General features: G+C 43.4%; 1 protein-coding gene across 1 annotated transcript in view; it reads left to right on the top strand.

The window, feature by feature from the left end:
- LOC140136455 (uncharacterized) overlaps window positions 1-26,792 on the top strand; it is a 252,714-nt gene that overhangs the window by 185,320 nt on the left and 40,602 nt on the right. The gene's annotated exons all lie outside the window — the stretch shown is intronic.

Below are 26,792 nucleotides of genomic sequence, written 5' to 3' on the forward strand. Positions count from 1 at the left end.
ATCTTGTACTTTTAGAGCTAGGCTTGTCAATCTGTTGCACCATATTTTAACATTTGGGCCCCTGGGGCCCATAATATATAACATATGGGGCTCTTGTATATTGTAAATATAGAGTACCCCTAGGGCTATCAGTGTACCAACTCAGGGCCCTGAGGCTGCTTCATTTGATGAGAAATGGCGTGCTTTGTATTTTCACATTTGGGCCCCTGGGGCCCGTGACCTTTGACCTCTGGGGCCAAGATGGGCAAAAGGCACTTCTACGGGGTAGGGCCCATAAGTGTACCATATGGGCCCCAGGGCCTTTGTAGTTTTAGCGCTAGCCTTGACAGAATGATGTGTTTGATGGAGGAGGAGAAGGAGGAGAAGAAGGAGAAACCACAGGATAACAATATACCTGTCCATGCTTCGCATGCGGGTATAACTAGAAGGCTATATATTTGTACACAAATACGGCTATACCCGCATGTTATCGGTCTACCCAAACTTACAGTCCTTATTTGCTGAGGACTTAAAATAAAGAAATTGTAAAAAGTCGCCCAATTGGGCAGAAAATGTGTAAAAAGTGAAAGTCCAAGTCACAAGCTTTAATTGAATGTAGGTTGCACTATCGTAGCACTTAAAATAAAGAAATTGTAAAAAGTCCCTTTTCCAGAGGGAGTATGTAAATTAGATGGAACAGCCATTTCAGAGGGAGTATGTAAATTAAACGGAACAGCCTTTTGGGGGGACATTTCAGAGGGAGTATGTAAATTAAATGGAACAGCCAATTGGTAATAGTCTCTCTTACTCACAGTGAGGCTATGCAATATGATTCAGGGGAAACTATTCCAGAGGGAGTATGTAAATTAAATGGAACAGCCATTTCAGAGGGAGTATGTAAATTATACGGAACAGCCTTTTGGGGGCCATTTCAGAGGGAGTATGTAAATTAAATGGAACAGCCAATGGGTATGTAATTTAACTGGAACAGCCTTAACGCTTCACGCTGGTATTTCCAATTATGATAATACGATCTGTCTGTTTAGTCCTACGTGTGTGGGGTGGATGGGTGTGTGGGTGTTAGTAACAATATACTTCTCAGGTGCTATCTGTGTACATATTCTGAGCACGGAAGCTGCTTTCTTTGATGAGAAACGGCCGGTCCTTTGTTTTAACATTTGGGGCCCTGGGGCCCAATAAATATAACTTATGGGGCTCATGTACATATGTTAAAGTATGATTCTCAAGTGCTATCAGTAGACTCAAGCTGGGCATTGTAGCTGCTTTATTTACTGAGTAACGGCCGGCCCTATGTTTTAGCGTTTGGGGCCCTGGGGCCCATATTATGTGACATATGGGGATTATATATACATATGACAATATAATACTAAAGACCTATCTGTGTACCAAATCTGAACCATGTAGCTGCTTTATTTACTGAGTAATGGCTGGCCCTATGTTTTAGCATTTGGGGCCCTGGGGCCCATATTATGTGATATATGGGGCTCATATGTACATATAACAATGTAATTCTCAGGTGCAATCTGTGTACAAACTCTGAGCCCTAAAGCTGCTTTAATTGATGAGAAACGGCCGGCCCTTTGTTTTAACATGTGGGGCCCTGGGGCCCATATTTTTTTTTTTACTTATGAGGCTCATGTACATAATGTTGAAGTATAATTCTCAAGTGCTATCAGTAAACTCAAGCTGGGCATTGTAGCTGCTTTATTTACTGAGTAACGGCCGGCCCTATGTTTTAGCGTTTGGGGCCTTGGGGCCCATATTATGTGACGTATGGGGGTTATACATACATTTGACAATATAATACTAAAGACCTACCTGTGTACCAAATCTGAACCCTGTAGCTACTTTATTTGCTGAGAAACGGCCGGCCCTTTGTTTTAACATTTTTTCCCCTGGGGCCCCTAGCCTTGTAAATCTGAGGCCAAAACGGGCAAAAGGCACATCTACAACTTAGGGCCCATACATATGCCATGTATGAGCCCTAGTGATCTTGTACTTTTAGAGCTAGGCTTGTCAATCTGTTGCACAATATTGTAACATTTGGGCCCCTGGGGCCCATAATATATAACATATGGGGCTCTTGTATATTTGTAAATATAGAGTGCCCCTAGGGCTATCAGTGTACCAACTGAGGGCCCTGAGGCTGCTTCATTTGATGAGAAACGGCGTGCTTTGTATTTTTCACATTTGGGCCCCTGGGGCCCGTGACCTTGGCCCTCTGGGGCCAATATGGGCAAAAGGCACTTCTACGGGATAGGGCCCATAAGTGTACCACATATGGGCCCCAGGGCCTTTGTAGTTTTAGCGCTAGCCTTGACAGAATGATGTGTTTGATGGAGGAGAAGGAGGAGAAGAAGGAGAAGAAACCAAACTAGAAGGCTATATATTTGTACACAAATACGGCTATACCCGCATGTTATCGGTGTACCCAAACTTACAGTCCTTATTTGCTGAGGACTTAAAATAAAGAAATTGTATGTGTAAAAAGTGAAAGTCCAAGTCACAAGCTTTAATTGAATGTAGGTTGCACTGTCGTAGCACTTAAAATAAAGAAATTGTAAAAAGTCCCCTCCCAGGGGAGTCGTCTCTCTTACTCTCCATAGGTTGCTGTTGTCAGTCTCTCTTACTCACAGTGAGGCTATGCAATATGATTCAGGGGAAACTATTCCAGAGGGAGTATGTAAATTAAATGGAACAGCCATTTCAGAGGGAGTATGTAAATTAAACGGAACAGCCTTTTGGGGCCATTTCAGAGGGAGTATGTAAATTAAATGGAACAGCCAATGGGTATGTAATTTAACTGGAACAGCCTTAACGCTTCACGCTGGTATTTCCAATTATGATATAATACGATCTGTCTGTTTAGTCCTACGTGTGTGGGGTGGATGGGTGTGTGGGTGTTAGTAACAATATAATTCTCAGGTGCTATCTGTGTACAAATTCTGAGCCCGGAAGCTGCTGTCTTTGATGAGAAACGGCCCGCCCTTTGTTTTAACATTTGGGGCCCTGGGGCCCATATTATTTAACTTATGAAGCCCATGTACATAATTATGTTGAAGTATAATTTTCTAGTGCTCTCAGTAGATTCAAGCTGGCCACTGTAGCTACTTTATTTACTGAGTAACGGCCGGCCCTATGTTTTAGCGTTTGGGGCCCTGGGGCCAATATTATGTGATATATGGGGCTCATATGTACATATAACAATGTAGTTCTCAGGTGCAATCTGTGTACAAACTCCGAGCCATAAAGCTGCTTTATATGATGAGAAACGGCCGGCCCTTTGTTTTAACATTTGGGGCCCTGGGGCCCAATATATATGACTTATGGGGCTCATGTACATATGTTGAAGTATGATTCTCAAGTGCTATCAGTAGACTCAAGCTGGGCATTGTAGCTGCTTTATTTACTGAGTAACGGCCGGCCCTATGTTTTAGCGTTTGGGGCCCTGGGGCCCATATTATGTGACATATGGGGATTATATATACATATGACAATATAATGCTAAAGACCTATCTGTGTACCACATCTGAACCCTGTAGCTACTTTATTTGTTGAGAAACGGCCGGCCCTTTGTTTTAACATTTGGGCCCCTGGGGCCCATACATATGCCACATATGAGCCCTAGTGAACTTGTACTTTTAGAGCTAGGCTTGTCAATCTGTTGCACCATATTTTAACATTTGGGCCCCTGGGGCCCATAATATATAACATATGGGGCTCTTGTAAATTTGTAAATATAGAGTACCCCTAGGGCTATCAGTGTACCAACTCAGGGCCCTGAGGCTGCTTCTTTGATGAGAAACGGCGTGCTTTGTATTTTCACATTTGGGCCCCTGGGGCCCGTGACCTTTGACCTCTGGGGCCAAGATGGGCAAAAGGCACTTCTACGGTGTAGGGCCCATAAGTGTACCACATATGGGCCCCAGGGCCTTTGTAGTTTTAGCGCTAGCCTTGACAGAATGATGTGTTTGATGGAGGAGAAGGAGGAGAAGGAGGAGGAGGAGGAGAAGAAACCACAGGATAACAATATACCCGTCCATGCTTCGCATGCGGGTATAACTAGAAGGCTATATATTTGTACACAAATACGGCTATACCCGCATGTTATCGGTGTACCCAAACTTACAGTCCTTATTTGCTGCACTCTCGTGCAAATAAAGAACTTGTAAAAAGTCCCCTCCCAGGGGAGTTGTCTCTCCATAGATTGCCGTTGTCAGTCTCTCTTATTCACAGTGAGGCTATACAATATGATTAGGGGAAAACTATTCCAGAGGGAGTATGTAAATTAAATGGAACAGCCATTTCAGAGGGAGTATGTAAATTAAACGGAACAGCCTATTTTGGGACCATTTCAGAGGGAGTATGTAAATTAAATGGAACAGCCAATGGGTATGTAATTTAACTGGAACAGCCTTAAGGCTTCACGCTGGTATTTCCAATTATTATATTAATAATTATAATACGGATATGTCTGTTTAGTCCTACGTGTGTGAGGAGGGTATTGGGGTGTTAGTAACAATATAATTCTCAGGTGCTACTGTGTACAAATTCTGAGCCCGGAAGCTGCTTTATTTGATGAGAAACGGCCGGCCCTTTGTTTTAACATTTGGGGCCCTGGGGCCCATAATATTTGACTTATGAGGTCCATGGACATATGTTGAAGTTTAATTCTCTAGTGCTATCAGTAGACTCAAGCTGGGCACTGTAGCTGCTTTATTTACTGAGTAACGGCCGGCCCTATGTTTTAGCGTTTGGGGCCCTGGGGCCCATATAATGTAATATATGGGGCTCACATGTACATATAACAATGTGATTGTAAGATGCAATATGTGTACTAACTCTGAGCCCTAAAGCTGCTTTATTTACAGAGTAACGGCCGGCCCTATGTTTTAGCGTTTGGGGCCCAGGGGCCCATATTATGTGACATATGGGGTTCATATATACATATGACAATATAATACTGAAGACCTATCTGTGTACCAAATCTGAGCCCTGTAGCTACTTTATTTGCTGAGAAACGGCCGGCCCTTTGTTTTAACCTTTGGGCCCCTGGGGCCTCTAGCCTTGTACATCTGGGGCCAAAATGGGCAAAAGGCACATCTACAATTTAGGGCTTATACATGTCCAACATATGAGCCCTAGTGCCCTTGCAGCTTTAGAGCTAGGCTTGTCAATCTGTTGCCCCTTATTTTTAACATTTGGGCCCCTGGGGCCCATAATATATAACATATGGGGCTCATGTATACTTGCATTTATAGAGTACCCTGGGGCTATCAGTGTACCAACTCACGGCCCTGAGGTTGCTCCATCTGATGAGAAATGGCATGGTTTGTGTTTTGTCATTTGGGCCCCTGGGGCCCGTGACCTTTGACCTCTGGGGCCGGGATGGGCAAAAGGCACATCTACGAGGTAGGGCCCATAAGTGTACCACATATGGGCCCTGGGGCCCTTGTAGTTTTAGCGCTAGCCTTGACAGAATGATGTGTTTGATAGGAGGAGAAGGAGAAGGAGGAGAAGGAGGAGAAGGAGATGGAGAAGAAACCACAGAATGGGAAGATACCCTGCATGCGCTGCATGCGGGTATAACTAGAAGGCTATATATTTGTACACAAATACGGCTATACCCGCATGTACCCAAACTTACAGTCCTTATTTGCTGAGGACTTAAAATAAAGAAATTGTAAAAAGTCGCCCAATTGGGCAGAAAATGTAAAAAGTGAAAGTCCAAGTCACAAGCTTTAATTGAATGTAGGTTGCACTGTCGTAGCACTTAAAATAAAGAAATTGTAAAAAGTCCCCTCACAGGGGAGTCGTCTCTCTTATTCTCCATAGGGTGCTGTTGTCAGTCTCTCTTACTCACAGTGAGGCTATGCAATATGATTCAGGGAAACTATTCCAGAGGGAGTATGTAAATTAAATGGAACAGCCATTTCAGAGGGAGTATGTAACTTATACGGAACAGCCTTTTGGGGGCCATTTCAGAGGGAGTATGTAAATTAAATGGAACAGCCAATGGGTATGTAATTTAACTGGAACAGCCTTAACGCTTCACGCTGGTATTTCCAATTATGATAATACGATCTGTCTGTTTAGTCCTACGTGTGTGGGGTGGATCGGCGTGTGGGTGTTAGTAACAATATACTTCTCAGGTGCTATCTGTGTACATATTCTGAGCCCGGAAGCTGCTTTCTTTGATGAGAAACGGCCGGCCCTTTGTTTTAACATTTGGGGCCCTGGGGCCCAATATATATGACTTATGGGGCTCATGTACATATGTTAAAGTATGATTCTCAAGTGCTATCAGTAGACTCAAGCTGGGCATTGTAGCTGCTTTATATACTGAGTAACGGCCGGCCCTATGTTTTAGCGTTTGGGGCCCTGGGGCCCATATTATGTGACATATGGGGATTATATATACATATGACAATATAATACTAAAGACCTATCTGTGTACCAAATCTGAACCCTGTAGCTGCTTTATTTACTGAGTAATGGCTGGCCCTATGTTTTAGCATTTGGGGCCCTGGGGCCCATATTATGTGGTATATGGGGCTCATATGTACATATAACAATGAAATTCTCAGGTGCAATCTGTGTACAAACTCTGAGCCCAAAAGCTGCTTTAACTGATGAGAAACGGCCGGCCCTTTGTTTTAACATGTGGGGCCCTGGGGCCCATATTTTTTTACTTATGAGGCTCATGTACATATGTTGAAGTATAATTCTCAAGTGCTATCAGTAAACTCAAGCTGGGCATTGTAGCTGCTTTATTTACTGAGTAACGGCCGGCCCTATGTTTTAGCGTTTGGGGCCTTGGGGCCCATATTATGTGACATATGGGGGCTATACATACATTTGACAATACAATACTAAAGACCTACCTGTGTACCAAATCTGAACCCTGTAGCTACTTTATTTGCTGAGAAACGGCCGGCCCTTTGTTTTAACATTTTGGCCCCTGGGGCCCCTAGCCTTGTAAATCTGGGGCCAAAACGGGCAAAAGGCACATCTACAACTTAGGGCCCATACATATGCCATGTATGAGCCCTAGTGATATTGTACTTTTAGAGCTAGGCTTGTCAATCTGTTGCACCATATTGTAACATTTGGGCCCCTGGGGCCCATAATATATAACATATATGGGGCTCTTGTATATTTGTAAATATAGAGTGCCCCTAGGGCTATCAGTGTACCAACTGAGGGCCCTGAGGCTGCTTCATTTGATGAGAAACGGCGTGCTTTGTATTTTCACATTTGGGCCCCTGGGGCCCGTGACCTTTGACCTCTGGGGCCAAGATGGGCAAAAGGCACTTCTACGGGGTAGGGCCCATAAGTGTACCACATATGGGCCCCAGGGCCTTTGTAGTTTTAGCGCTAGCCTTGACAGAATGATGTGTTTGATGGAGAAGGAGAAGGAGGAGGAGAAGAAGAAGAAGAACTAGAAGGCTATATATTTGTACACAAATACGGCTATACCCGCATGTACCCAAACTTACAGTCCTTATTTGCTGAGGACTTAAAATAAAGAAATTGTAAAAAGTCGCCCAATTGGGCAGAAAATGTGTAAAAAGTGAAAGTCAAAGTCACAAGCTTTAATTGAATGTAGGTTGCACTGTCGTAGCACTTAAAATAAAGAAATTGTAAAAAGTCCCCTCACAGGGGAGTCGTCTCTCTTATTCTCCATAGGGTGCTGTTGTCAGTCTCTCTTACTCACAGTGAGGCTATGCAATATGATTCAGGGAAACTATTCCAGAGGGAGTATGTAAATTAAATGGAACAGCCATTTCAGAGGGAGTATGTAAATTATACGGAACAGCCTTTTGGGGCCATTTCAGAGGGAGTATGTAAATTAAATGGAACAGCCAATGGGTATGTAATTTAACTGGAACAGCCTTAACGCTTCACGCTGGTATTTCCAATTATGATAATACGATCTGTCTGTTTAGTCCTACGTGTGTGGGGTGGATGGGTGTGTTTGTGTTAGTAACAATATACTTCTCAGGTGCTATCTGTGTACATATTCTGAGCCCGAAGCTGCTTTCTTTGATGAGAAACGGCCGGCCCTTTGTTTTAACATTTGGGGCCCTGGGGCCCAATATATATGACTTATGGGGCTCATCTACATATGTTAAAGTATGATTCTCAAGTGCTATCAGTAGACTCAAGCTGGGCATTGTAGCTGCTTTATTTACTGAGTAACGGCCGGCCCTATGTTTTAGCGTTTGGGGCCCTGGGGCCCATATTATGTGACATATGGGGATTATATATACATATGACAATATAATACTAAAGACCTATCTGTGTACCAAATCTGAACCCTGTAGCTGCTTTATTTACTGAGTAATGGCTGGCCCTATGTTTTAGCATTTGGGGCCCTGGGGCCCATATTATGTGGTATATGGGTCTCATATGTACATATAACAATGTAATTCTCAGGTGCAATCTGTGTACAAACTCTGAGCCCTAAAGCTGCTTTATTTGATGAGAAACGGCCGGCCCTTTGTTTTAACATGTGGGGCCCTGGGGCCCATATTTTTTTTACTTATGAGGCTCATGTACATATGTTGAAGTATAATTCTCAAGTGCTATCAGTAAACTCAAGCTGGGCATTGTAGCTGCTTTATTTACTGAGTAACGGCCGGCCCTATGTTTTAGCGTTTGGGGCCTTGGGGCCCATATTATGTGACATATGGGGTTATACATACATTTGACAATATAATACTAAAGACCTATCTGTGTACCAAATCTGAACCATGTAGCTACTTTATTTGCAGAGAAACGGCCGGCCCTTTGTTTTAACATTTTGGCCCCTGGTGCCCCTAGCCTTGTACATCTGGGGCCAAAACGGGCAAAAGGCACATCTACAACTTAGGGCCCATACATATGCCATGTATGAGCCCTAGTGATCTTGTACTTTTAGAGCTAGGCTTGTCAATCTGTTGCACCATATTGTAACATTTGGGCCCCTGGGGCCCATAATATATAACATATGGGGCTCTTGTATATTTGTAAATATAGAGTGCCCCAAGGGCTATCAGTGTACCAACTCAGGGCCCTGAGGCTGCTTCATTTGATGAGAAACGGCGTGCTTTGTATTTTCACATTTGGGCCCCTGGGGCCCGTGACCTTGACCTCTGGGGCCAAGATGGGCAAAAGGCACTTCTACAGGGTAGGGCCCATAAGTGTACCACATATGGGCCCCAGGGCCTTTGTAGTTTTAGCGCTAGCCTTGACAGAATGATGTGTTTGATGGAGAAGGAGAAGGAGGAGAAGAAGAAGGAGAAGAAACCACAGGATAACAATATACCCGTCCATGCTTCGCATGCGGTATAACTAGAAGGCTATATATTTGTACACAAATACGGCTATACCCGCATGTTAACGGTGTACCCAAACTTACAGTCCTTTTTTGCTGAGGACTTAAAATAAAGAAATTGTATGTGTAAAAAGTGAAAGTCCAAGTCACAAGCTTTAATTGAATGTAGGTTGCACTGTCGTAGCACTTAAAATAAAGAAATTGTAAAAAGTCCCCTACCAGGGAGTCGTCTCTCTTACTCTCCATAGGTTGCTGTTGTCAGTCTCTCTTACTCAGGTAGTATGTAAATTAAATGGAACAGCCATTTCAGAGGGAGTATGTAAATTAAACGGAACAGCCTTTTTGGGTTTGGGGCCATTTCAGAGGGAGTATGTAAATTAAATGCAACAGCTTCACGCTGGTATTTCCAATTATGATATAATACGGTCTGTCTGCTTAGTCCTACGTGTGTGGGGTGGATGGGTGCGTGCGTGGGTGTTAGTAACAATATAATTCTCAGGTGCTATCTGTGTACAAATTGCTGAGGACTTAAAATATAGAAATTGTAAAAAGAACTAAAAAAAAGTGTAAAATTGAAAGTCCAAGTCACAAGCTTTAATTTAATGCAGGTTGCACTCTCGTAGCACTTAAAATAAAGAACTTATAAAAAGTCCCCTGGCAGGGGAGTTGTCTCTCCATAGATTGCTGTTGTCAGTCTCTCTTATTCACAGTGAGGCTATGCAATGTGATTAGGGGAAAACTATTCCAGAGGGAGTATGTAAATTAAATGGAAAAGCCATTTTAGAGGGAGTATGTAAATTAAACGGAACAGCCTATTTTGGGACCATTTCAGAGGGAGTATGTAAATTAAATAGAACAGCCAATGGGTATGTAATTTAACTGGAACAGCCTTAACGCTTCACGCTGGTATTTCCAATTATTATATTAATAATTATAATACGGATATGTCTGTTTAGTCCTACGTGTACAAGTTCTGAGCCCGGAAGCTGCTTTATTTGATGAGAAACGGCCGGCCCTTTGTTTTGACATTTGGGGCCATGGGGCCCATAATATTTGACTTATGAGGCCCATGGACATATGTTGAAGTTTAATTCTCTAGTGCTATCAGTAGACTCAAGCTGGGCACTGTAGCTGCTTTATTTACTGAGTAACGGCCGGCCCTATGTTTTAGCGTTTGGGGCCCTGGGGCCCACATAATGTAATATATGGGGCTCATATGTACATATAACAATGTGATTTTCAGGTGCAATCTGTGTACTAACTCTGAGCCCTAAAGCTGCTTTATTTACAGAGTAACGGCCGGCCCTATGTTTTAGCGTTTGGGGCCCTGGGGCCCATATAATGTAATATATGGGGCTCACATGTACATATAACAATGTGATTTTCAGGTGCAATCTGTGTACTAACTCTGAGCCCTAAAGCTGCTTTATTTACAGAGTAACGACCGGTCCTATGTTTTAGCGTTTGGGGCCCAGGGGCCCATATTATGTGACATATGGGGTACATATGTACATATGACAATATAATACTGAAAACCTATCTGTGTACCAAATCTGAGCCCTGTAGCTACTTTTATTTGCTGAGAAACGGCCGGCCCTTTGTTTTAACATTTGGGCCCCTGGGGCCTCTAGCCTTGTACATCTGGGGCCAAAATGGGCAAAAGGCACATCTACAAATTAGGGCTTATACATGTGCAACATATGAGCCCTAGTGCCCTTGTAGCTTTTGAGCTAGGCTTGTCAATCTGTTGCCCCATATTTTTAACATTTGGGGCCCTGGGGCCCATAATATATAACATATGGGGCTCATGTATACTTGTATTAATAGAGTACCCCTGGGGCTATCAGTGTACCAACTCAGGGCCCCGAGGCTGCTTCATCTGATGAGAAACGGCATGGTTTGTGTTTTTACATTTGGGCCCCTGGGGCCCGTGACCTTTGACCTCTGGGGCCGAGATGGGCAAAAGGCACATTTACGGGGTAGGGCCCATAAGTGTACCACATATGGGCCCTGGGGCCCTAGTAGTTTTAGCGCTAGCCTTGTCAGAATGATGTGTTTGATGGAGGAGAAGGAGGAGGAGGAGAAGAAGAAGATGAAACCCAAGGATAAGAAGATACCCTGCATGCTCTGCATACGGGTATAAGGAGAAGAAACCAAACTAGAAGGCTATATATTTGTACACAAATACGGCTATACCCGCATGTTATCGGTGTACCCAAACTTACAGTCCTTATTTGCTGAGAACTTAAAATAAAGAAATTGTATGTGTAAAAAGTGAAAGTCCAAGTCGCAAGCTTTAATTGAATGTAGGTTGCACTGTCGTAACACTTAAAATAAAGAAATTGTAAAAAGTCCCCTCCCAGGGGAGTCGTCTCTCTTACTCTCCATAGATTGCTGTTGTCAGTCTCTCTTACTTACAGTGAGGCTATGCAATATGATTCAGGGGAAACTATTCCAGAGGGAGTATGTAAATTAAATGGAACAGCCATTTCAGAGGGAGTATGTAAATTAAACGGAACAGCCTTTTTGGGGCCATTTCAGAGGGAGTATGTAAATTAAATGGAACAGCCAATGGGTATGTAATTTAATTGGAACAGCCTTAACGCTTCACGCTGGTATTTCCAATTAAGATATAATACGATCTGTCTGTTTAGTCCTACGTGTGTGGGGTGGATGGGTGTGTGGGTGTTAGTAACAATATAATTCTCAGATGCTATCTGTGTACAAATTCTGAGCCCGGAAGCTGCTTGATGAGAAACGGCCCGCCCTTTGTTTTAACATTTGGGCCCTGGGGCCCATAATATTTGACTTATGAGGCCCATGTATAATTTCCTAGTGCTATCAGTAGACTCAAGCTGGCCACTGTAGCTACTTTATTTACTGAGTAGCGGCCGACCCTATGTTTTAGCGTTTGGGGCCCTGGGGCCAATATTATGTGATATATGGGGCTCATATGTACATATAACAATGTAGTTCTCAGGTGCAAACTGTGTACCAACTCCGAGCCATAAAGCTGCTTTATATGATGAGAAACGGCCGGCCCTTTGTTTTAACATTTGGGGCCCTGGGGCCCAATATATATGACTTATGGGGCTCATGTACATATGTTAAAGTATGATTCTCAAGTGCTATCAGTAGACTCAAGCTGGACATTGTAGCTGCTTTATTTACTGAGTAACTGCCGGCCTTATGTTTTAGCGTTTGGGGCCCTGGGGCCCATATTATGTGACATATGGAGGTTATATATACATATGACAATATAATACTAAAGACATATCTGTGTACGAAATCTGAACCCTGTAGCTACTTTATTTGCTGAGAAACGGCCGGCCCTTTGTTTTAACATTTGGGCCCCTGGGGCCCCCAGCCTTGTACATCTGGGGCCAAAATGGGCAAAAGGCACATCTACAGTTTAGGGCCCATACATATGCCACATATGAGCCCTAGTGATCTTGTACTCTTAGAGCTAGGCTTGTCAATCTGTTGCACCATATTTTAACATTTGGGCCCCTGGGGCCCATAATATATAACATATGGGGCGCTTGTATATTTGTAAATATAGAGCACCTCTAGGGCTATCAGTGTACCAACTCAGGGCTCTGAGGCTGCTTCATTCGATGAGAAATGGCGTGCATTGTATTTTCACATTTGGGCCCCTGGGGCCCGTGACCTTTGACCTCTGGGGCCAAGATGGGCAAAAGGCACTTCTACGGGGTAGGGCCCATAAGTGTACCACATATGGGTCCTTGGGCCCTTGTAGTTTTAGCGCTAGCCTTGACAGAATGATGTGTTTGATAGGAGGAGAAGGAGATGGAGAAGGAGAAGGAGATGGAGAAGAAACCACAGGATGGGAAGATACCCTGCATGCTATTGCATGCGGGTATAAGGATAACAATATACCCGTCCATGCTTCGCATGCGGGTATAACTAGAAGGCTATATATTTGTACACAAATACGGCTATACCTGCATGTACCCAAACTTACAGTCCTTATTTGCTGAGGACTTAAAATAAAGAAATTGTAAAAAGTCGCCCAATTGGGCAGAAAATGTGTAAAAGTGAAAGTCCAAGTCACAAGCTTTAATTGAATGTAGGTTGCACTGTCGTAGCACTTAAAATAAAGAAATTGTAAAAAGTCCCCTCACAGGGGAGTCGTCTCTCTTATTCTCCATAGGGTGCTGTTGTCAGTCTCTCTTACTCACAGTGAGGCTATGCAATATGATTCAGGGAAACTATTCCAGAGGGAGTATGTAAATTAAATGGAACAGCCATTTCAGAGGGAGTATGTAAATTATACGGAACAGCCTTTTGGGGGCCATTTCAGAGGGAGTATGTAAATTAAATGGAACAGCCAATGGGTATGTAATTTAACTGGAACAGCCTTAACGCTTCACGCTGGTATTTCCAATTATGATAATACGATCTGTCTGTTTAGTCCTACGTGTGTGGGGTGGATGGGCGTGTGGGTGTTAGTAACAATATACTTCTCAGGTGCTATCTGTGTACATATTCTGAGCCCGGAAGCTGCTTTCTTTGATGAGAAACGGCCGGCCCTTTGTTTTAACATTTGGGGCCCTGGGGCCCAATATATATGACTTATGGGGCTCATGTACATATGTTAAAGTATGATTCTCAAGTGCTATCAGTAGACTCAAGCTGGGCATTGTAGCTGCTTTATATACTGAGTAACGGCCGGCCCTATGTTTTAGCGTTTGGGGCCCTGGGGCCCATATTATGTGACATATGTGGATTATATATACATATGACAATATAATACTAAAGACCTATCTGTGTACCAAATCTGAACCCTGTAGCTGCTTTATTGAGTAATGGCTGGCCCTATGTTTTAGCATTTGGGGCCCTGGGGCCCATATTATGTGGTATATGGGGCTCATATGTACATATAACAATGAAATTCTCAGGTGCAATCTGTGTACAAACTCTGAGCCCTAAAGCTGCTTTAACTGATGAGAAACGGCCGGCCCTTTGTTTTAACATGTGGGGCCCTGGGGCCCATATTTTTTACTTATGAGGCTCATGTTCATATGTTGAAGTATAATTCTCAAGTGCTATCAGTAAACTCAAGCTGGGCATTGTAGCTGCTTTATTTACTGAGTAACGGCCGGCCCTATGTTTTAGCGTTTGGGGCCTTGGGGCCCATATTATGTGACATATGGGGGTTATACATACATTTGACAATACAATACTAAAGACCTACCTGTGTACCAAATCTGAACCCTGTAGCTACTTTATTTGCTGAGAAACGGCCGGCCTTTGTTTTAACATTTTTCCCCTGGGGCCCCTAGCCTTGTAAATCTGGGGCCAAAACGGGCAAAAGGCACATCTACAACTTAGGGCCCATACATATGCCATGTATGAGCCCTAGTGATCTTGTACTTTTAGAGCTAGGCTTGTCAATCTGTTGCACCATATTGTAACATTTGGGCCCCTGGGGCCCATAATATATAACATATGGGGCTCTTGTATATTTGTAAATATAGAGTGCCCCTAGGGCTATCAGTGTACCAACTGAGGGCCCCGAGGCTGCTTCATTTGATGAGAAACGGCGTGCTTTGTATTTTTCACATTTGGGCCCCTGGGGCCGTGACCTTGACCTCTGGGGCCAAGATGGGCAAAAGGCACTTCTACGGGGTAGGGCCCATAAGTGTACCACATATGGGCCCAGGGCCTTTGTAGTTTTAGCGCTAGCCTTGACAGAATGATGTGTTTGATGGAGGAGAAGGAGAACTAGAAGGCTATATATTTGTACACAAATACGGCTATACCCGCATGTTATCGGTGTACCCAAACTTACAGTCCTTATTTGCTGAGGACTTAATATTAAGAATGTGTAAAAAGTCGCCCAATTGGGCAGAAAATGTGTAAAAAGTGAAAGTCCAAGTCACAAGCTTTAATTGAATGTAGGTTGCACTGTCGTAGAACTTTAAATAAAGAAATTGTAAAAAGTGACCCCCCACCAGGGGAGTCGTCTCTCTTACTCTCCATAGGTTGCTGTTGTCAGTATCTCTTACTCACAGTGAGGCTATGCAATATGATAAGGGGAAACTATTCCAGAGGGAGTATGTAAATTAAATGTAACAGCTATTTCAGAGGGAGTATGTAAATTAAACGGAACAGCCTATTTTGGGACCATTTCAGAGGGAGTATGTAAATTAAATGGAACAGCCAATTATGTAATTTAACTGGAACAGCCTTAACGCTTCACGCTGGTATTTCCAATTAGTATATTAATAATTATAATACGGATAAGTCTGTTTAGTCCTACATGTGTGGGGGTGGGGGGGTACGTGAGTGTTAGTAGCAATATAATTCTCAGGTGCTACTGTGTACATGTACAAATTCTGAGCCCGGAAGCTGCTTTATTTGATGAGAAACGGCCGGCCCTTTGTTTTAACATTTGGGGCCCTAGGGCCCATAATATTTGACTTATGAGGTCCATGGATATATGTTGAAGTTTAATTCTCTAGTGATATCAGTAGACGCAAGCTGGGCACTGTAGCTGCTTTATTTACTGAGTAACGGCCGGCCCTATGTTTTAGCGTTTGGGGCCCTGGGGCCCATATAATGTAATATATGGGGCTCACATGTACATATAATAATGTGATTTTCAGGTGCAATCTGTGTATTAACTCTGAGCCCTAAAGCTGCTTTATTTACAGAGTAACGGCCGGCCCTATGTTTTAGCGTTTGGGGCCCAGGGGCCCATATTATGTAACATATGGGGTTCATATATACATATGACAATATAATACTGAAGACCTATCTGTGTACCAAATCTGAGCCCTGTAGCTACTTTATTTGCTGAGAAACGGCCAGCCCTTTGCTTTAACATTTGGGCCCCTGGGGCCTCTAGCCTTGTACATCTGGGGCCAAAATGGGCAAAAGGCACATCTACAATTTAGGGCTTATACATGTGCAACATATGAGCCCTAGTGCCCTTGTAGCTTTAGAGCTAGGCTTGTCAATCTGTTGGCCCTTATTTTTAACATTTGGGCCCCTGGGGCCCATAATATATAACATATGGGGCTCATGTATACTTGTATTTATAGAGTACCCCTAAGGCTATCAGTGTACCAACTCAGGGCCCTGAGGCTGCTTCATCTGATGAGAAACAGCATGGTTAGTGTTTTTACCTTTGGGCCCCTGGGGCCCGTGACCTTGACCTCTGGGGTCGAGATGGGCAAAAGGCACATCTACGGGGTAGGGCCCATAAGTGTACCACATATGGGCTCTGGGGCCCTTGTAGTTTTAGCGCTAGCCTTGACAGAATGATGTGTTTGATAGGAGGAGAAGGAGATGGAGGAGAAGGAGGAGATGGAGAAGAAACCATAGAATGGCAATATACCCGTCCATGCTTCGCATGCGGGTATAAGGAGAAGGAGGAGAAGAAGGAGAAGAAACCAAACTAGAAGGCTATATATTTGTACACAAATACGGCTATACCCGCATGTTATCGGTGTACCCAAACTTACAGTCCTTTTTTGCTGAGGACTTAAAATAAAGAAATTGTATGTGTAAAAAGTGAAAGTCCAAGTCACAAGCTTTAATTGAATGTAGGTTGCACTGTCGTAGCACTTAAAATAAAGAAATTGTAAAAAGTCCTCTCCCAGGGGAGTTGTCTCTCTTACTCTCCTGTTGCTGTTGTCAGTCTCTCTTACTCACAGTGAGGCTATGCAATATGATTCAGGGGAAACTATTCCAGAGGGAGTATGTAAATTAAACGGAACAGCCTTTTTGGGACCATTTCAGAGGGAGTATGTAAATTAAATGGAACAGCCAATGTGTATGTAATTTAACTGGAACAGCCTTAACGCTTCACGCTGGTATTTCTAATTATCATAATACGAATCTGTCTGTTTAGTCCTACGTGTGTGGGGTGGGTGGGTATTGTATGTGGGTGTTAGTAACAATATAATTCTCATGTGCTACTGTACTGTGTGCAAATTCTGAGCCCGGAAGCTGCTTTATTTGATGAGAAACGGCCGGCCCTTTGTTTTAACATTTGGGCCCTGGGCCCATTTTATTTGACTTATGAGGTCCATGTACATATGTTGCATTATAATTCTCTAGTGCTATCAGGCGACTCAAGCTGGGCACTGTAGCACCTTTATTTACTGAGTAATGGCCGGCCCTATGTTTTAGCGTTTGGGGCCCTGGGACCCATATTATGTGATATATGGGGCTCATATGTACATATAACAATGTAATTCTCAGGTGCAATCTGTGTACAAACTCTGAGCCCTAACGCTGCTTTATATGATGAGAACCGGCTGGCCCTTTGTTTTAACATTTGGGGCCCTGGGGCCCATTGTATTTGACTTATGAGACTCATGTACATATGTTCAAGTATAATTCTCTAGTTCTATCAGTAGACTAAAGCTGGGCATTGTAGCTCCTTTATTTACTGAGTAACGGCCGGCCCTATGTTTTAGGGTTTGGGGCCCTGAGGCCCATATTGTGTGATACATGGGACTCATATATAAATATAACAATATAATACTGAAGAAGGTTTAGTGTACCAAATTTGATCCCTGTAGCTACTTTATTTGCTGAGAAACGACCGGCCCTTTGTTTTAACATTTGGGGCCCTGGGGCCCATAAATATTTGACTTATGGGGCTCATGTACATATGTTGAAATATAATTCTCAAGTGCTATCAGTAGACTCAAGCTGGGCATTGTAGCTGCTTTATTTACTGAGTAACAACCGGCCCTATTTTTTAGCGTTTGGGCCCTGGGGCCCATATAATGTGACATATGGGAGTCATATATACATATGACAATATAATACTGAAGACATATCTGTGTACAAAATCTGAACCCTGTAGCTACTTTATTTGCTGAGAAATAGCTGGCCCTTTGTTTTAACATTTGGGCCCATGGGGCCCCTAGCCTTGTACATCTGGGACCAAAACGGACAAAAGGCACATCTACAACTTAGGGCCCATACATATGCCACATATGCGCCCTAGTGATCTTGTACTTTTAGAGCTAGGCTTGTCAATCTGTTGCACCATATTTTAACATTTGGGCCCCTGGGCCCCATAATATATAACATATGGGGCCCTTGTATATTTGTAAATATAGAGTACCCCTAGGGCTATTAGTGTACTAACTCGGGGCCCTGAGGCTGCTTCATTTGATGAGAAACGGCGTGATTTGTATTTTCACATTTGGGCCCCTGGGGCCCGTGACCTTGACCTCTGGGGCCAAGATGGGCAAAAGGCACTTCTGCAGGGGTAGGGCCCATAAGTGTACCACATATGGGCCCCAGGGCCTTTGTAGTTTTAGCGCTAGCCTTGACAGAATGATGTGTTTGATGGAGGAGAAGGAGGAGAAGGAGATGAAACCACAGGATGGCAATATACCCGTCCATGCTTCGCATGCGGGTATAAGGATAACAATATACCCGTCCATGCTTCGCATGCGGGTATAAATAAGGAGAAGGAGAAGAAACCACAGGATGGCAATATACCCGTCCATGCTTCGCATGCGGGTATAACTAGAAGGCTATATATTTGTACACAAATACGGCTATACCCGCATGTTATCGGTGTACCCAAACTTACAGTCCTTATTTGCTCCACTCTCGTGCAAATAAAGAACTTGTAAAAAGTCCCCTCCCAGGGGAGTTGTCTCTCCATAGATTGCCGTTGTCAGTCTCTCTTATTCACAGTGATGCTATACAATATGATTAGGTGAAAAATATTCCAGAGGGAGTATGTAAATTAAATGGAACAGCCATTTCAGAGGGGGTATGTAAATTAAACGGAACAGCCTATTTTGGGACCATTTCAGAGGGAGTATGTAAATTAAATGGAACAGCCAATGGGTATGTAATTTAACTGGAACAGCCTTAAGGCTTCACGCTGGTATTTCCAATTATTATATTAATAATTATAATACGGATATGTCTGTTTAGTCCTACGTGTGTGGGGAGGGGGGGTATTGGGGTGTTAGTAACAATATAATTCTCAGGTGCTACTGTGTACAAATTCTGAGCCCGGAAGCTGCTTTATTTGATGAGAAACGGCCGGCCCTTTGTTTTAACATATGGGGCCCTGGGGCCCATAATATTTGACTTATGAGGTCCATGGAGATATGTTGAAGTTTAATTCTCTAGTGCTATCAGTAGACTCAAGCTGGGCACTGTAGCTGCTTTATTTACTGAGTAACGGCCGGCCCTATGTTTTAGCGTTTGGGGCCCTGGGGCCCATATAATGTAATATATGGGGCTCACATATACATATAACAATGTGATTTTAAGATGCAATATGTGTACTGACTCTGAGCCCTAAAGCTGCTTTATTTACAGAGTAACGGCCGGCCCTATGTTTTAGCGTTTGGGGCCCAGGGGCCCATATTATGTGACATATGGGGTTCATATACACATATGACAATATAATGCTGAAGACCTATCTGTGTACCAAATCTGAGCCCTGTAGCTACTTTATTTGCTGAGAAACGGCCGGCCCTTTGTTTTAACATTTGGGCCCCTGGGGCCTCTAGCCTTGTACATCTGGGGCCAAAATGGGCAAAAGGCACATCTACAATTTAGGGCTTATACATGTGCAACATATGAGCCCTAGTGCCCTTGTAGCTTTAGAGCTAGGCTTGTCAATCTGTTGCCCCTTATTTGTAACATTTGGGCCCCTGGGGCCCATAATATATAACATATGGGGTTCAGGTATACTTGAATTTATAGAGTACCCCTGGGGCTATCAGTGTACCAACTTAGGGCCCTGAGGCTGCTTCATCTGATGAGAAACGGCATGGTTTGTGTTTTTACATTTAGGCCCCTGGGGCCCGTGACCTTTGACCTCTGGGGCCGAGATGGGCAAAAGGCACATCTACGGGGTAGGGCCCATAAGTGTACCACATATGGGCCCTGGGGCCCTTGTAGTTTTAGCGTTAGCCTTGACAGAATGATGTGTTTGATAGAAGAAGGAGGAGAAGGAGGAGGAGAAGGAGATGAAACCAAACTAGAAGGCTATATATTTGTACACAAATACGGCTATACCCGCATGTTATCGGTGTACCCAAACTTATAGTCCTTATTTGCAGAGGACTTAAAATAAAGAAATTGCATGTGTAAAAGTGAAAGTCCAAGTCACAAGCTTTAATTGAATGTAGGTTGCACTGTCGTAGCACTTAAAATAAAGAAATTGTAAAAGTCCCTCCCAGGGGAGTCGTCTCTCTTACTCTCCATAGGTTGCTGTTGTCAGTCTCTCTTACTCACAGTGAGGCTATGCAATATGATTCAGGGGAAACTATTCCAGAGGGAGTATGTAAATTAAATGCAACAGCCATTTCAGAGGGAGTATGTAAATTAAATGGAACAGCCTTTTTGGGGGCATTTCAGAGGGAGTATGTAAATTAAATGGAACAGCCAATGGGTATGTAATTTAACTGGAACAGCCTTAACGCTTCACGCTGGTATTTTCAATTATGATATAATACGATCTGTTTGTTTAGTCCTACATGTGTGGGGTGGATGGGTGTGTGGGTGTTAGTAACAATATTATTCTCAGGCGCTATCTGTGTACAAATTCTGAGCCCGGAAGCTGCTTTCTTTGATGAGAAACGGCCCGCCCTTTGTTTTAACAATTGGGGCCCTGGGGCCCATAATATTTGACTTATGAGACCTATGCACATAATTATGTTGATGTATAATTTTCTAGTGCTATCAGTAGGCTCAAGCTGGCCACTGTAGCTACTTTATTTACTGAGTAACGGCCGGCCCTATGTATTAGCGTTTGGGGCCCTGGGGCCCATATTATGTGACATATGGGGATTATATATACCTTTGACAATATAATACTAAAGACCTATCTGTGTACCAAATCTGAACCCTGTAGCTACTTTATTTGCTGAGAAACGACCGGCCCTTTGTTTTAACATTTGGGGCCCTGGGGCCCAATATATATGACTTATGGGGCTCATGTACATATGCTGAAGTATGATTCTCAAGTGCTATCAGTAGACTCAAGCTGGCCACTGTAGCTACTTTATTTACTGAGTAACGGCCGGCCCTATGTTTTAGCGTTTGGGGCCCTGGGGCCCATATTATGTGACATACGGGGATTATATATACCTATGACAATATAATACTAAAGACCTATCTGTGTACCAAATCTGAACCCTGTAGCTACTTTATTTGCTGAGAAACGACCGGCCCTTTGTTTTAACATTTGGGGCCCTGGGGCCCAATATATATGACTTATGGGGCTCATGTACATATGTTGAAGTATGATTCTCAAGTGCTTTCAGTAGACTCAAGCTGGCCACTGTAGCTACTTTATTTACTGAGTAACGGCCGGCCCTATGTTTTAGCGTTTGGGGCCCTGGGGCCCATATTATGTGACATTTGGGGATTATATATACCTATGACAATATAATACTAAAGACCTATCTGTGTACTAAATCTGAACCCTGTAGCTACTTTATTTGCTGAGAAACGGCCGGCCCTTTGTTTTAACATTTGGGCCCCTGGGGCCCCCAGCCTTGTACATCTGGGGCCAAAATGGGCAAAAGGCACATCTACAACTTAGGGCCCATACATATGCCACATATGAGCCCTAGTGATCTTGTACATTTAGAGCTAGGCTTGTCAATCTGTTGCACCATAATTTAACATTTGGGCCCCTGGGGCCCATAATATATAACACATGGGGCTCTTTTATATTTGTAAATATAGAGTACCCCTAGGGCTATCAGTGTACCAACTCAGGGCCCTGAGGCTGCTTCATTTGATGAGAAATGACGTGCTTTGTATTTTCACATTTGGGCCCCTGGGGCCGTGACCTTGACCTCTGGGGCCAAGATGGGCAAAAGGCACTTCTACGGGGTAAGGCACATAAGTGTACCACATATGGGCCCCAGGGCCTTTGTAGTTTTAGCGCTAGCCTTGACGGAATGATGTGTTTGATGGAGAAGGAGGAAAAGAAGAAGGAGAAGAAACCACAGGATGGGAAGATACCCTGCATGCTATTGCATGCGGGTATAACTAGAAGGCTATATATTTGTACACAAATACGGCTATACCCGCATGTTATCGGTGTACCCAAACATACAGTCCTTATTTGCTGAGGACTTAAAATAAAGAAATTGTAAAAAGTCGCCCAATTGGGCAGAAAATGTGTAAAAAGTGAAAGTCCAAGTCACAAGCTTTAATTTTATGTAGGTTGCACTGTCGTAGCACTTAAAATAAAGAAATTATAAAAAGTCCCTCCCAGGGGAGTCGTCTCTTTACTCTCCATAGGTTGCTGTTGTCAGTCTCTCTTACTCACAGTGAGGCTATGCAATATGATTAGGGAAACTATTCCAGAGGGAGTATGTAAATTAAATGGAACAGCCATTTCAGAGGGAGTATGTAAATTAAATGGAACAGCCAATGGGTATGTAATTTAACTGGAACTGCCTTAACGCTTCACACTGGTATTTCCAATTATGATATAATACGATATGTCTGTTTAGTCCTACGTGTGTGGGGTGGATGGGTGTGTGGGTGTTAGTAACAATATAATTCTCAGGTGCTATTTGTGTACGTATTCTGAGCCCGGAAGCTGCTTTCTTTGATGAGAAACGGCCCACCCTTTGTTTCAACATTTGGGGCCCTGGGACCCATAATATTTGACTTATGAGGCCCATGTACATAATTATGTTGAAGTAAATTCTCTAGTGCTATCAGTAGACTCAAGCTGGCCACTGTAGCCACGTTATTTACTGAGTAGCGGCCGGCCCTATGTTTTAGCGTTTGGGGCCCTGGGGCCAATATTATGTGATATATGGGGCTCATATGTACATATAACAATGTAATTCTCAGGTGCAATCTGTGTACAAACTCTGAGCCATACAGCTGCTTTATATGATGAGAAACGGCCGGCCCTTTGTTTTAACATTTGGGGCCCTGGGGCCCAATATATATGACTTATGTGGCTCATGTACATATGTTAAAGTACGATTCTCAAGTGCTATCAGTAGACTCAAGCTGGGCATTGTAGCTGCTTTATTTACTGAGTAACGGCCGGTCCTATGTTTTAGCGTTTGGGGCCCTGGGGCCCATATTATGTGACATATGGGGGTTATATTTGCATATGACAATATAATACTAAAAGACCTATCTGTGTACCAAATCTGAACCCTGTAGCTACTTTATTTGCTGAGAAACGGCCGGCCCTTTGTTTTAACATTTGGGCCCTGGGGCCCCCAGCCTTGTACATCTGGGGCCAAAATGGGCAAAAGGCACATCTACATCTTAGGGCCCATACATATGCCACATATGAGCGCTAGTGATCTTGTACTTTTAGAGCTAGGCTTGTCAATCTGTTGCACCATATTTTAACATTTGGGCCCCTGGGGCCCATAATATATAACATATGGGGCTCTTGTATATTTGTAAATATAGAGTACACCTAGGGCTATCAGTGTACCAACTCAGGGCCCTGAGGTTGCTTCATTTGATGAGAAATGGCGTGCTTTGTATTTTCACATTTGGGCCCCTGGGGCCCGTGACCTTTGACCTCTGGGGCCAAGATGGGCAAAAGGCACTTCTAAGGGGCAGGGCCCATAAGTGTACCACATATGGGCCCCAGGGCCTTTGTAGTTTTAGCGCTAGCCTTGACAGAATGATGTGTTTGATGGAGGAAAAGGAGGAGGAGAAGAAACCACAGGATGGGAAGATACCCTGCATGCTATTGCATGCGGGTATAAGGATAACAATATACCCGTTCATGCTTCGCATGCGGGTATAACTAGAAGGCTATATATTTGTATACAAATACGGCTATACCCGCATGTTATCGGTATACCCAAACTTACAGTCCTTATTTGCTGAGGACTTAAAATAAAGAAATTGTATGTGTAAAAAGTGAAAGTCCAAGTCACAAGCTTTAATTGAATGCAGGTTGCACTGTCGTAGCACTTAAAATAAAGAAATTGTAAAAAGTCCCCTCCCAGGGGAGTCGTCTCTCTTACTCTCCATAGGTTGCTGTTGTCAGTCTCTCTTACGCACAGTGAGGCTATGCAATATGATAAGGGGGAAACTATTCCAGAGGGAGTATGTAAATTAAATGGAACAGCCATTTTAGAGGGAGTATGTAAATTAAACGGAACAGCCTTTTTGGGGCCATTTCAGAGGGAGTATATAAATTAAATGGAACAGCCAATTGGTATGTAATTTAACTGGAGCCTTAACGCTTCACGCTGGTATTTCCAATTATGATATAATACGATCTGTCTGTTTAGTCCTACGTGTGTGGGGTGGATGGGTGTGTGGGTGTTAGTAACAATATAATTCTTAGGTGCTATCTGTGTACAAATTCTGAGCCCGGAAGCTGCTTTATTTGATGAGAAACGGCCGGCCCTTTGTTTTAACATTTGAGGCCCTGGGGCCCATAATATTTGACTTTTGAGGCCCATGTACAAATTATGTTGAAGTATAAATCTCTAGTGTTATCAGTAGACTCAAGCTGGGCACTGCAGCTGCTTTATTTACTGAGTAATGGCCGGCCCTATGTTTTAGCATTTGGGGCCCTGGGGCCCATATTATGTGGTATATGGGGCTCATATGTACATATAACAATGTAATTCTCAGGTGCAATCTGTGTACAAACTCTGAGCCCTAAAGCTGATTTAATTGATGAGAAACGGCCGGCCCTTTGTTTTTTAACATGTGGGGCCCTGGGGCCCATATTTTTTTTTACTTATGAGGCTCATGTACATATGTTGAAGTATAATTCTCAAGTGCTATCAGTAAACTCAAGCTGGGCATTGTAGCTGCTTTATTTACTGAGTAACGGCCGGCCCTATGTTTTAGCGTTTGGGGCCCTGGGGCCCGTATTATGTGACATATGGGGTTATACATACATTTGACAATACAATACTAAAGACCTATCTGTGTACCAAATCTGAACCCTGTAGCTACTTTATTTGCTGAGAAACGGCCGGCCCTTTGTTTTAACATTTTGGCCCCTGGGGCCCCTAGCCTTGTACATCTGGGGCCAAAACGGGCAAAAGGCACATCTACAACTTAGGGCCCATACATATGCCATGTATGAGCCCTAGTGATCTTGTACTTTTAGAGCTATGCTTGTCAATCTGTTGCACCATATTGTGTCATTTGGGCCCCTGGGGCCCATAATATATAACATATGGGGCTCTTGTATATTTGTATATATAGAGTGCCCCTAGGGCTATCAGTGTACCAACTCAGGGCCCTGAGGCTGCTTCATTTGATGAGAAACGGCGTGCTTTGCCATGACCTTTGACCTCTGGGGCCAAGATGGGCAAAAGGCACTTCTACAGGGGTAGGGCCCATAAGTGTACCACATATGGGCCCCACGGCCTTTGTAGTTTTAGCGCTAGCCTTGACAGAATGATGTGTTTGATGGAGAAGGAGGAGAAGGAGGAGGAGAAGAAGGAGAAGAAACCACAGGATAACAATATACCCGTCCATGCTTCGCATGCGGGTATAACTAGAAGGGTATATATTTGTACACAAATACGGCTATACCCGCATGTTATCGGTGTACCCAAACTTACAGTCTTTATTTGCTGCACATAAAATAAAGAAATTGTAAAAAGTCACCCAATTGGGCAGAAAATGTGTAAAAAGTGAAAGTCCAAGTCACAAGCTTTAATTGAATGTAGGTTGCACTGTCGTAGCACTTAAAATAAAGAAATTGTAAAAAGTCCCTCCCAGGGAGTTGTCTCTCCATAGATTGCCGTTGTCAGTCCCTCGTTATTCACAGTGATGCTATACAATATGATTAGGGAAAAATATTCCAGAGGGAGTATGTAAATTAAATGGAACAGCCATTTCAGAGGGGTATGTAAATTAAACGGAACAGCCTATTTTGGGACCATTTCAGAGGGAGTATGTAAATTAAATGGAACAGCCAATGGGTATGTAATTTAACTGGAACAGCCTTAAGGCTTCACGCTGGTATTTCCAATTATTATATTAATAATTATAATACGGATATGTCTGTTTAGTCCTACGTGTGTGGGGAGGGGGGTATTGGGGTGTTAGTAACAATATAATTCTCAGGTGCTACTGTGTACAAATTCTGAGCCCGGAAGCTGCTTTATTTGATGAGAAACGGCCGGCCCTTTGTTTTAACATATGGGGCCCTGGGGCCCATAATATTTGACTTATGAGGTCCATGGAGATATGTTGAAGTTTAATTCTCTAGTGCTATCAGTAGACTCAAGCTGGGCACTGTAGCTGCTTTATTTACTGAGTAACGGCCGGCCCTATGTTTTAGCGTTTGGGGCCCTGGGGCCCATATAATGTAATATATGGGGCTCACATATACATATAACAATGTGATTTTAAGATGCAATATGTGTACTGACTCTGAGCCCTAAAGCTGCTTTATTTACAGAGTAGCGGCCGGCCCTATGTTTTAGCGTTTGGGGCCCAGGGGCCCATATTATGTGACATATGGGGT

This window comes from Amphiura filiformis, chromosome 16 (assembly GCF_039555335.1).
Source record: "Amphiura filiformis chromosome 16, Afil_fr2py, whole genome shotgun sequence".
NCBI classification, from domain to species: domain Eukaryota; kingdom Metazoa; phylum Echinodermata; class Ophiuroidea; order Amphilepidida; family Amphiuridae; genus Amphiura; species Amphiura filiformis.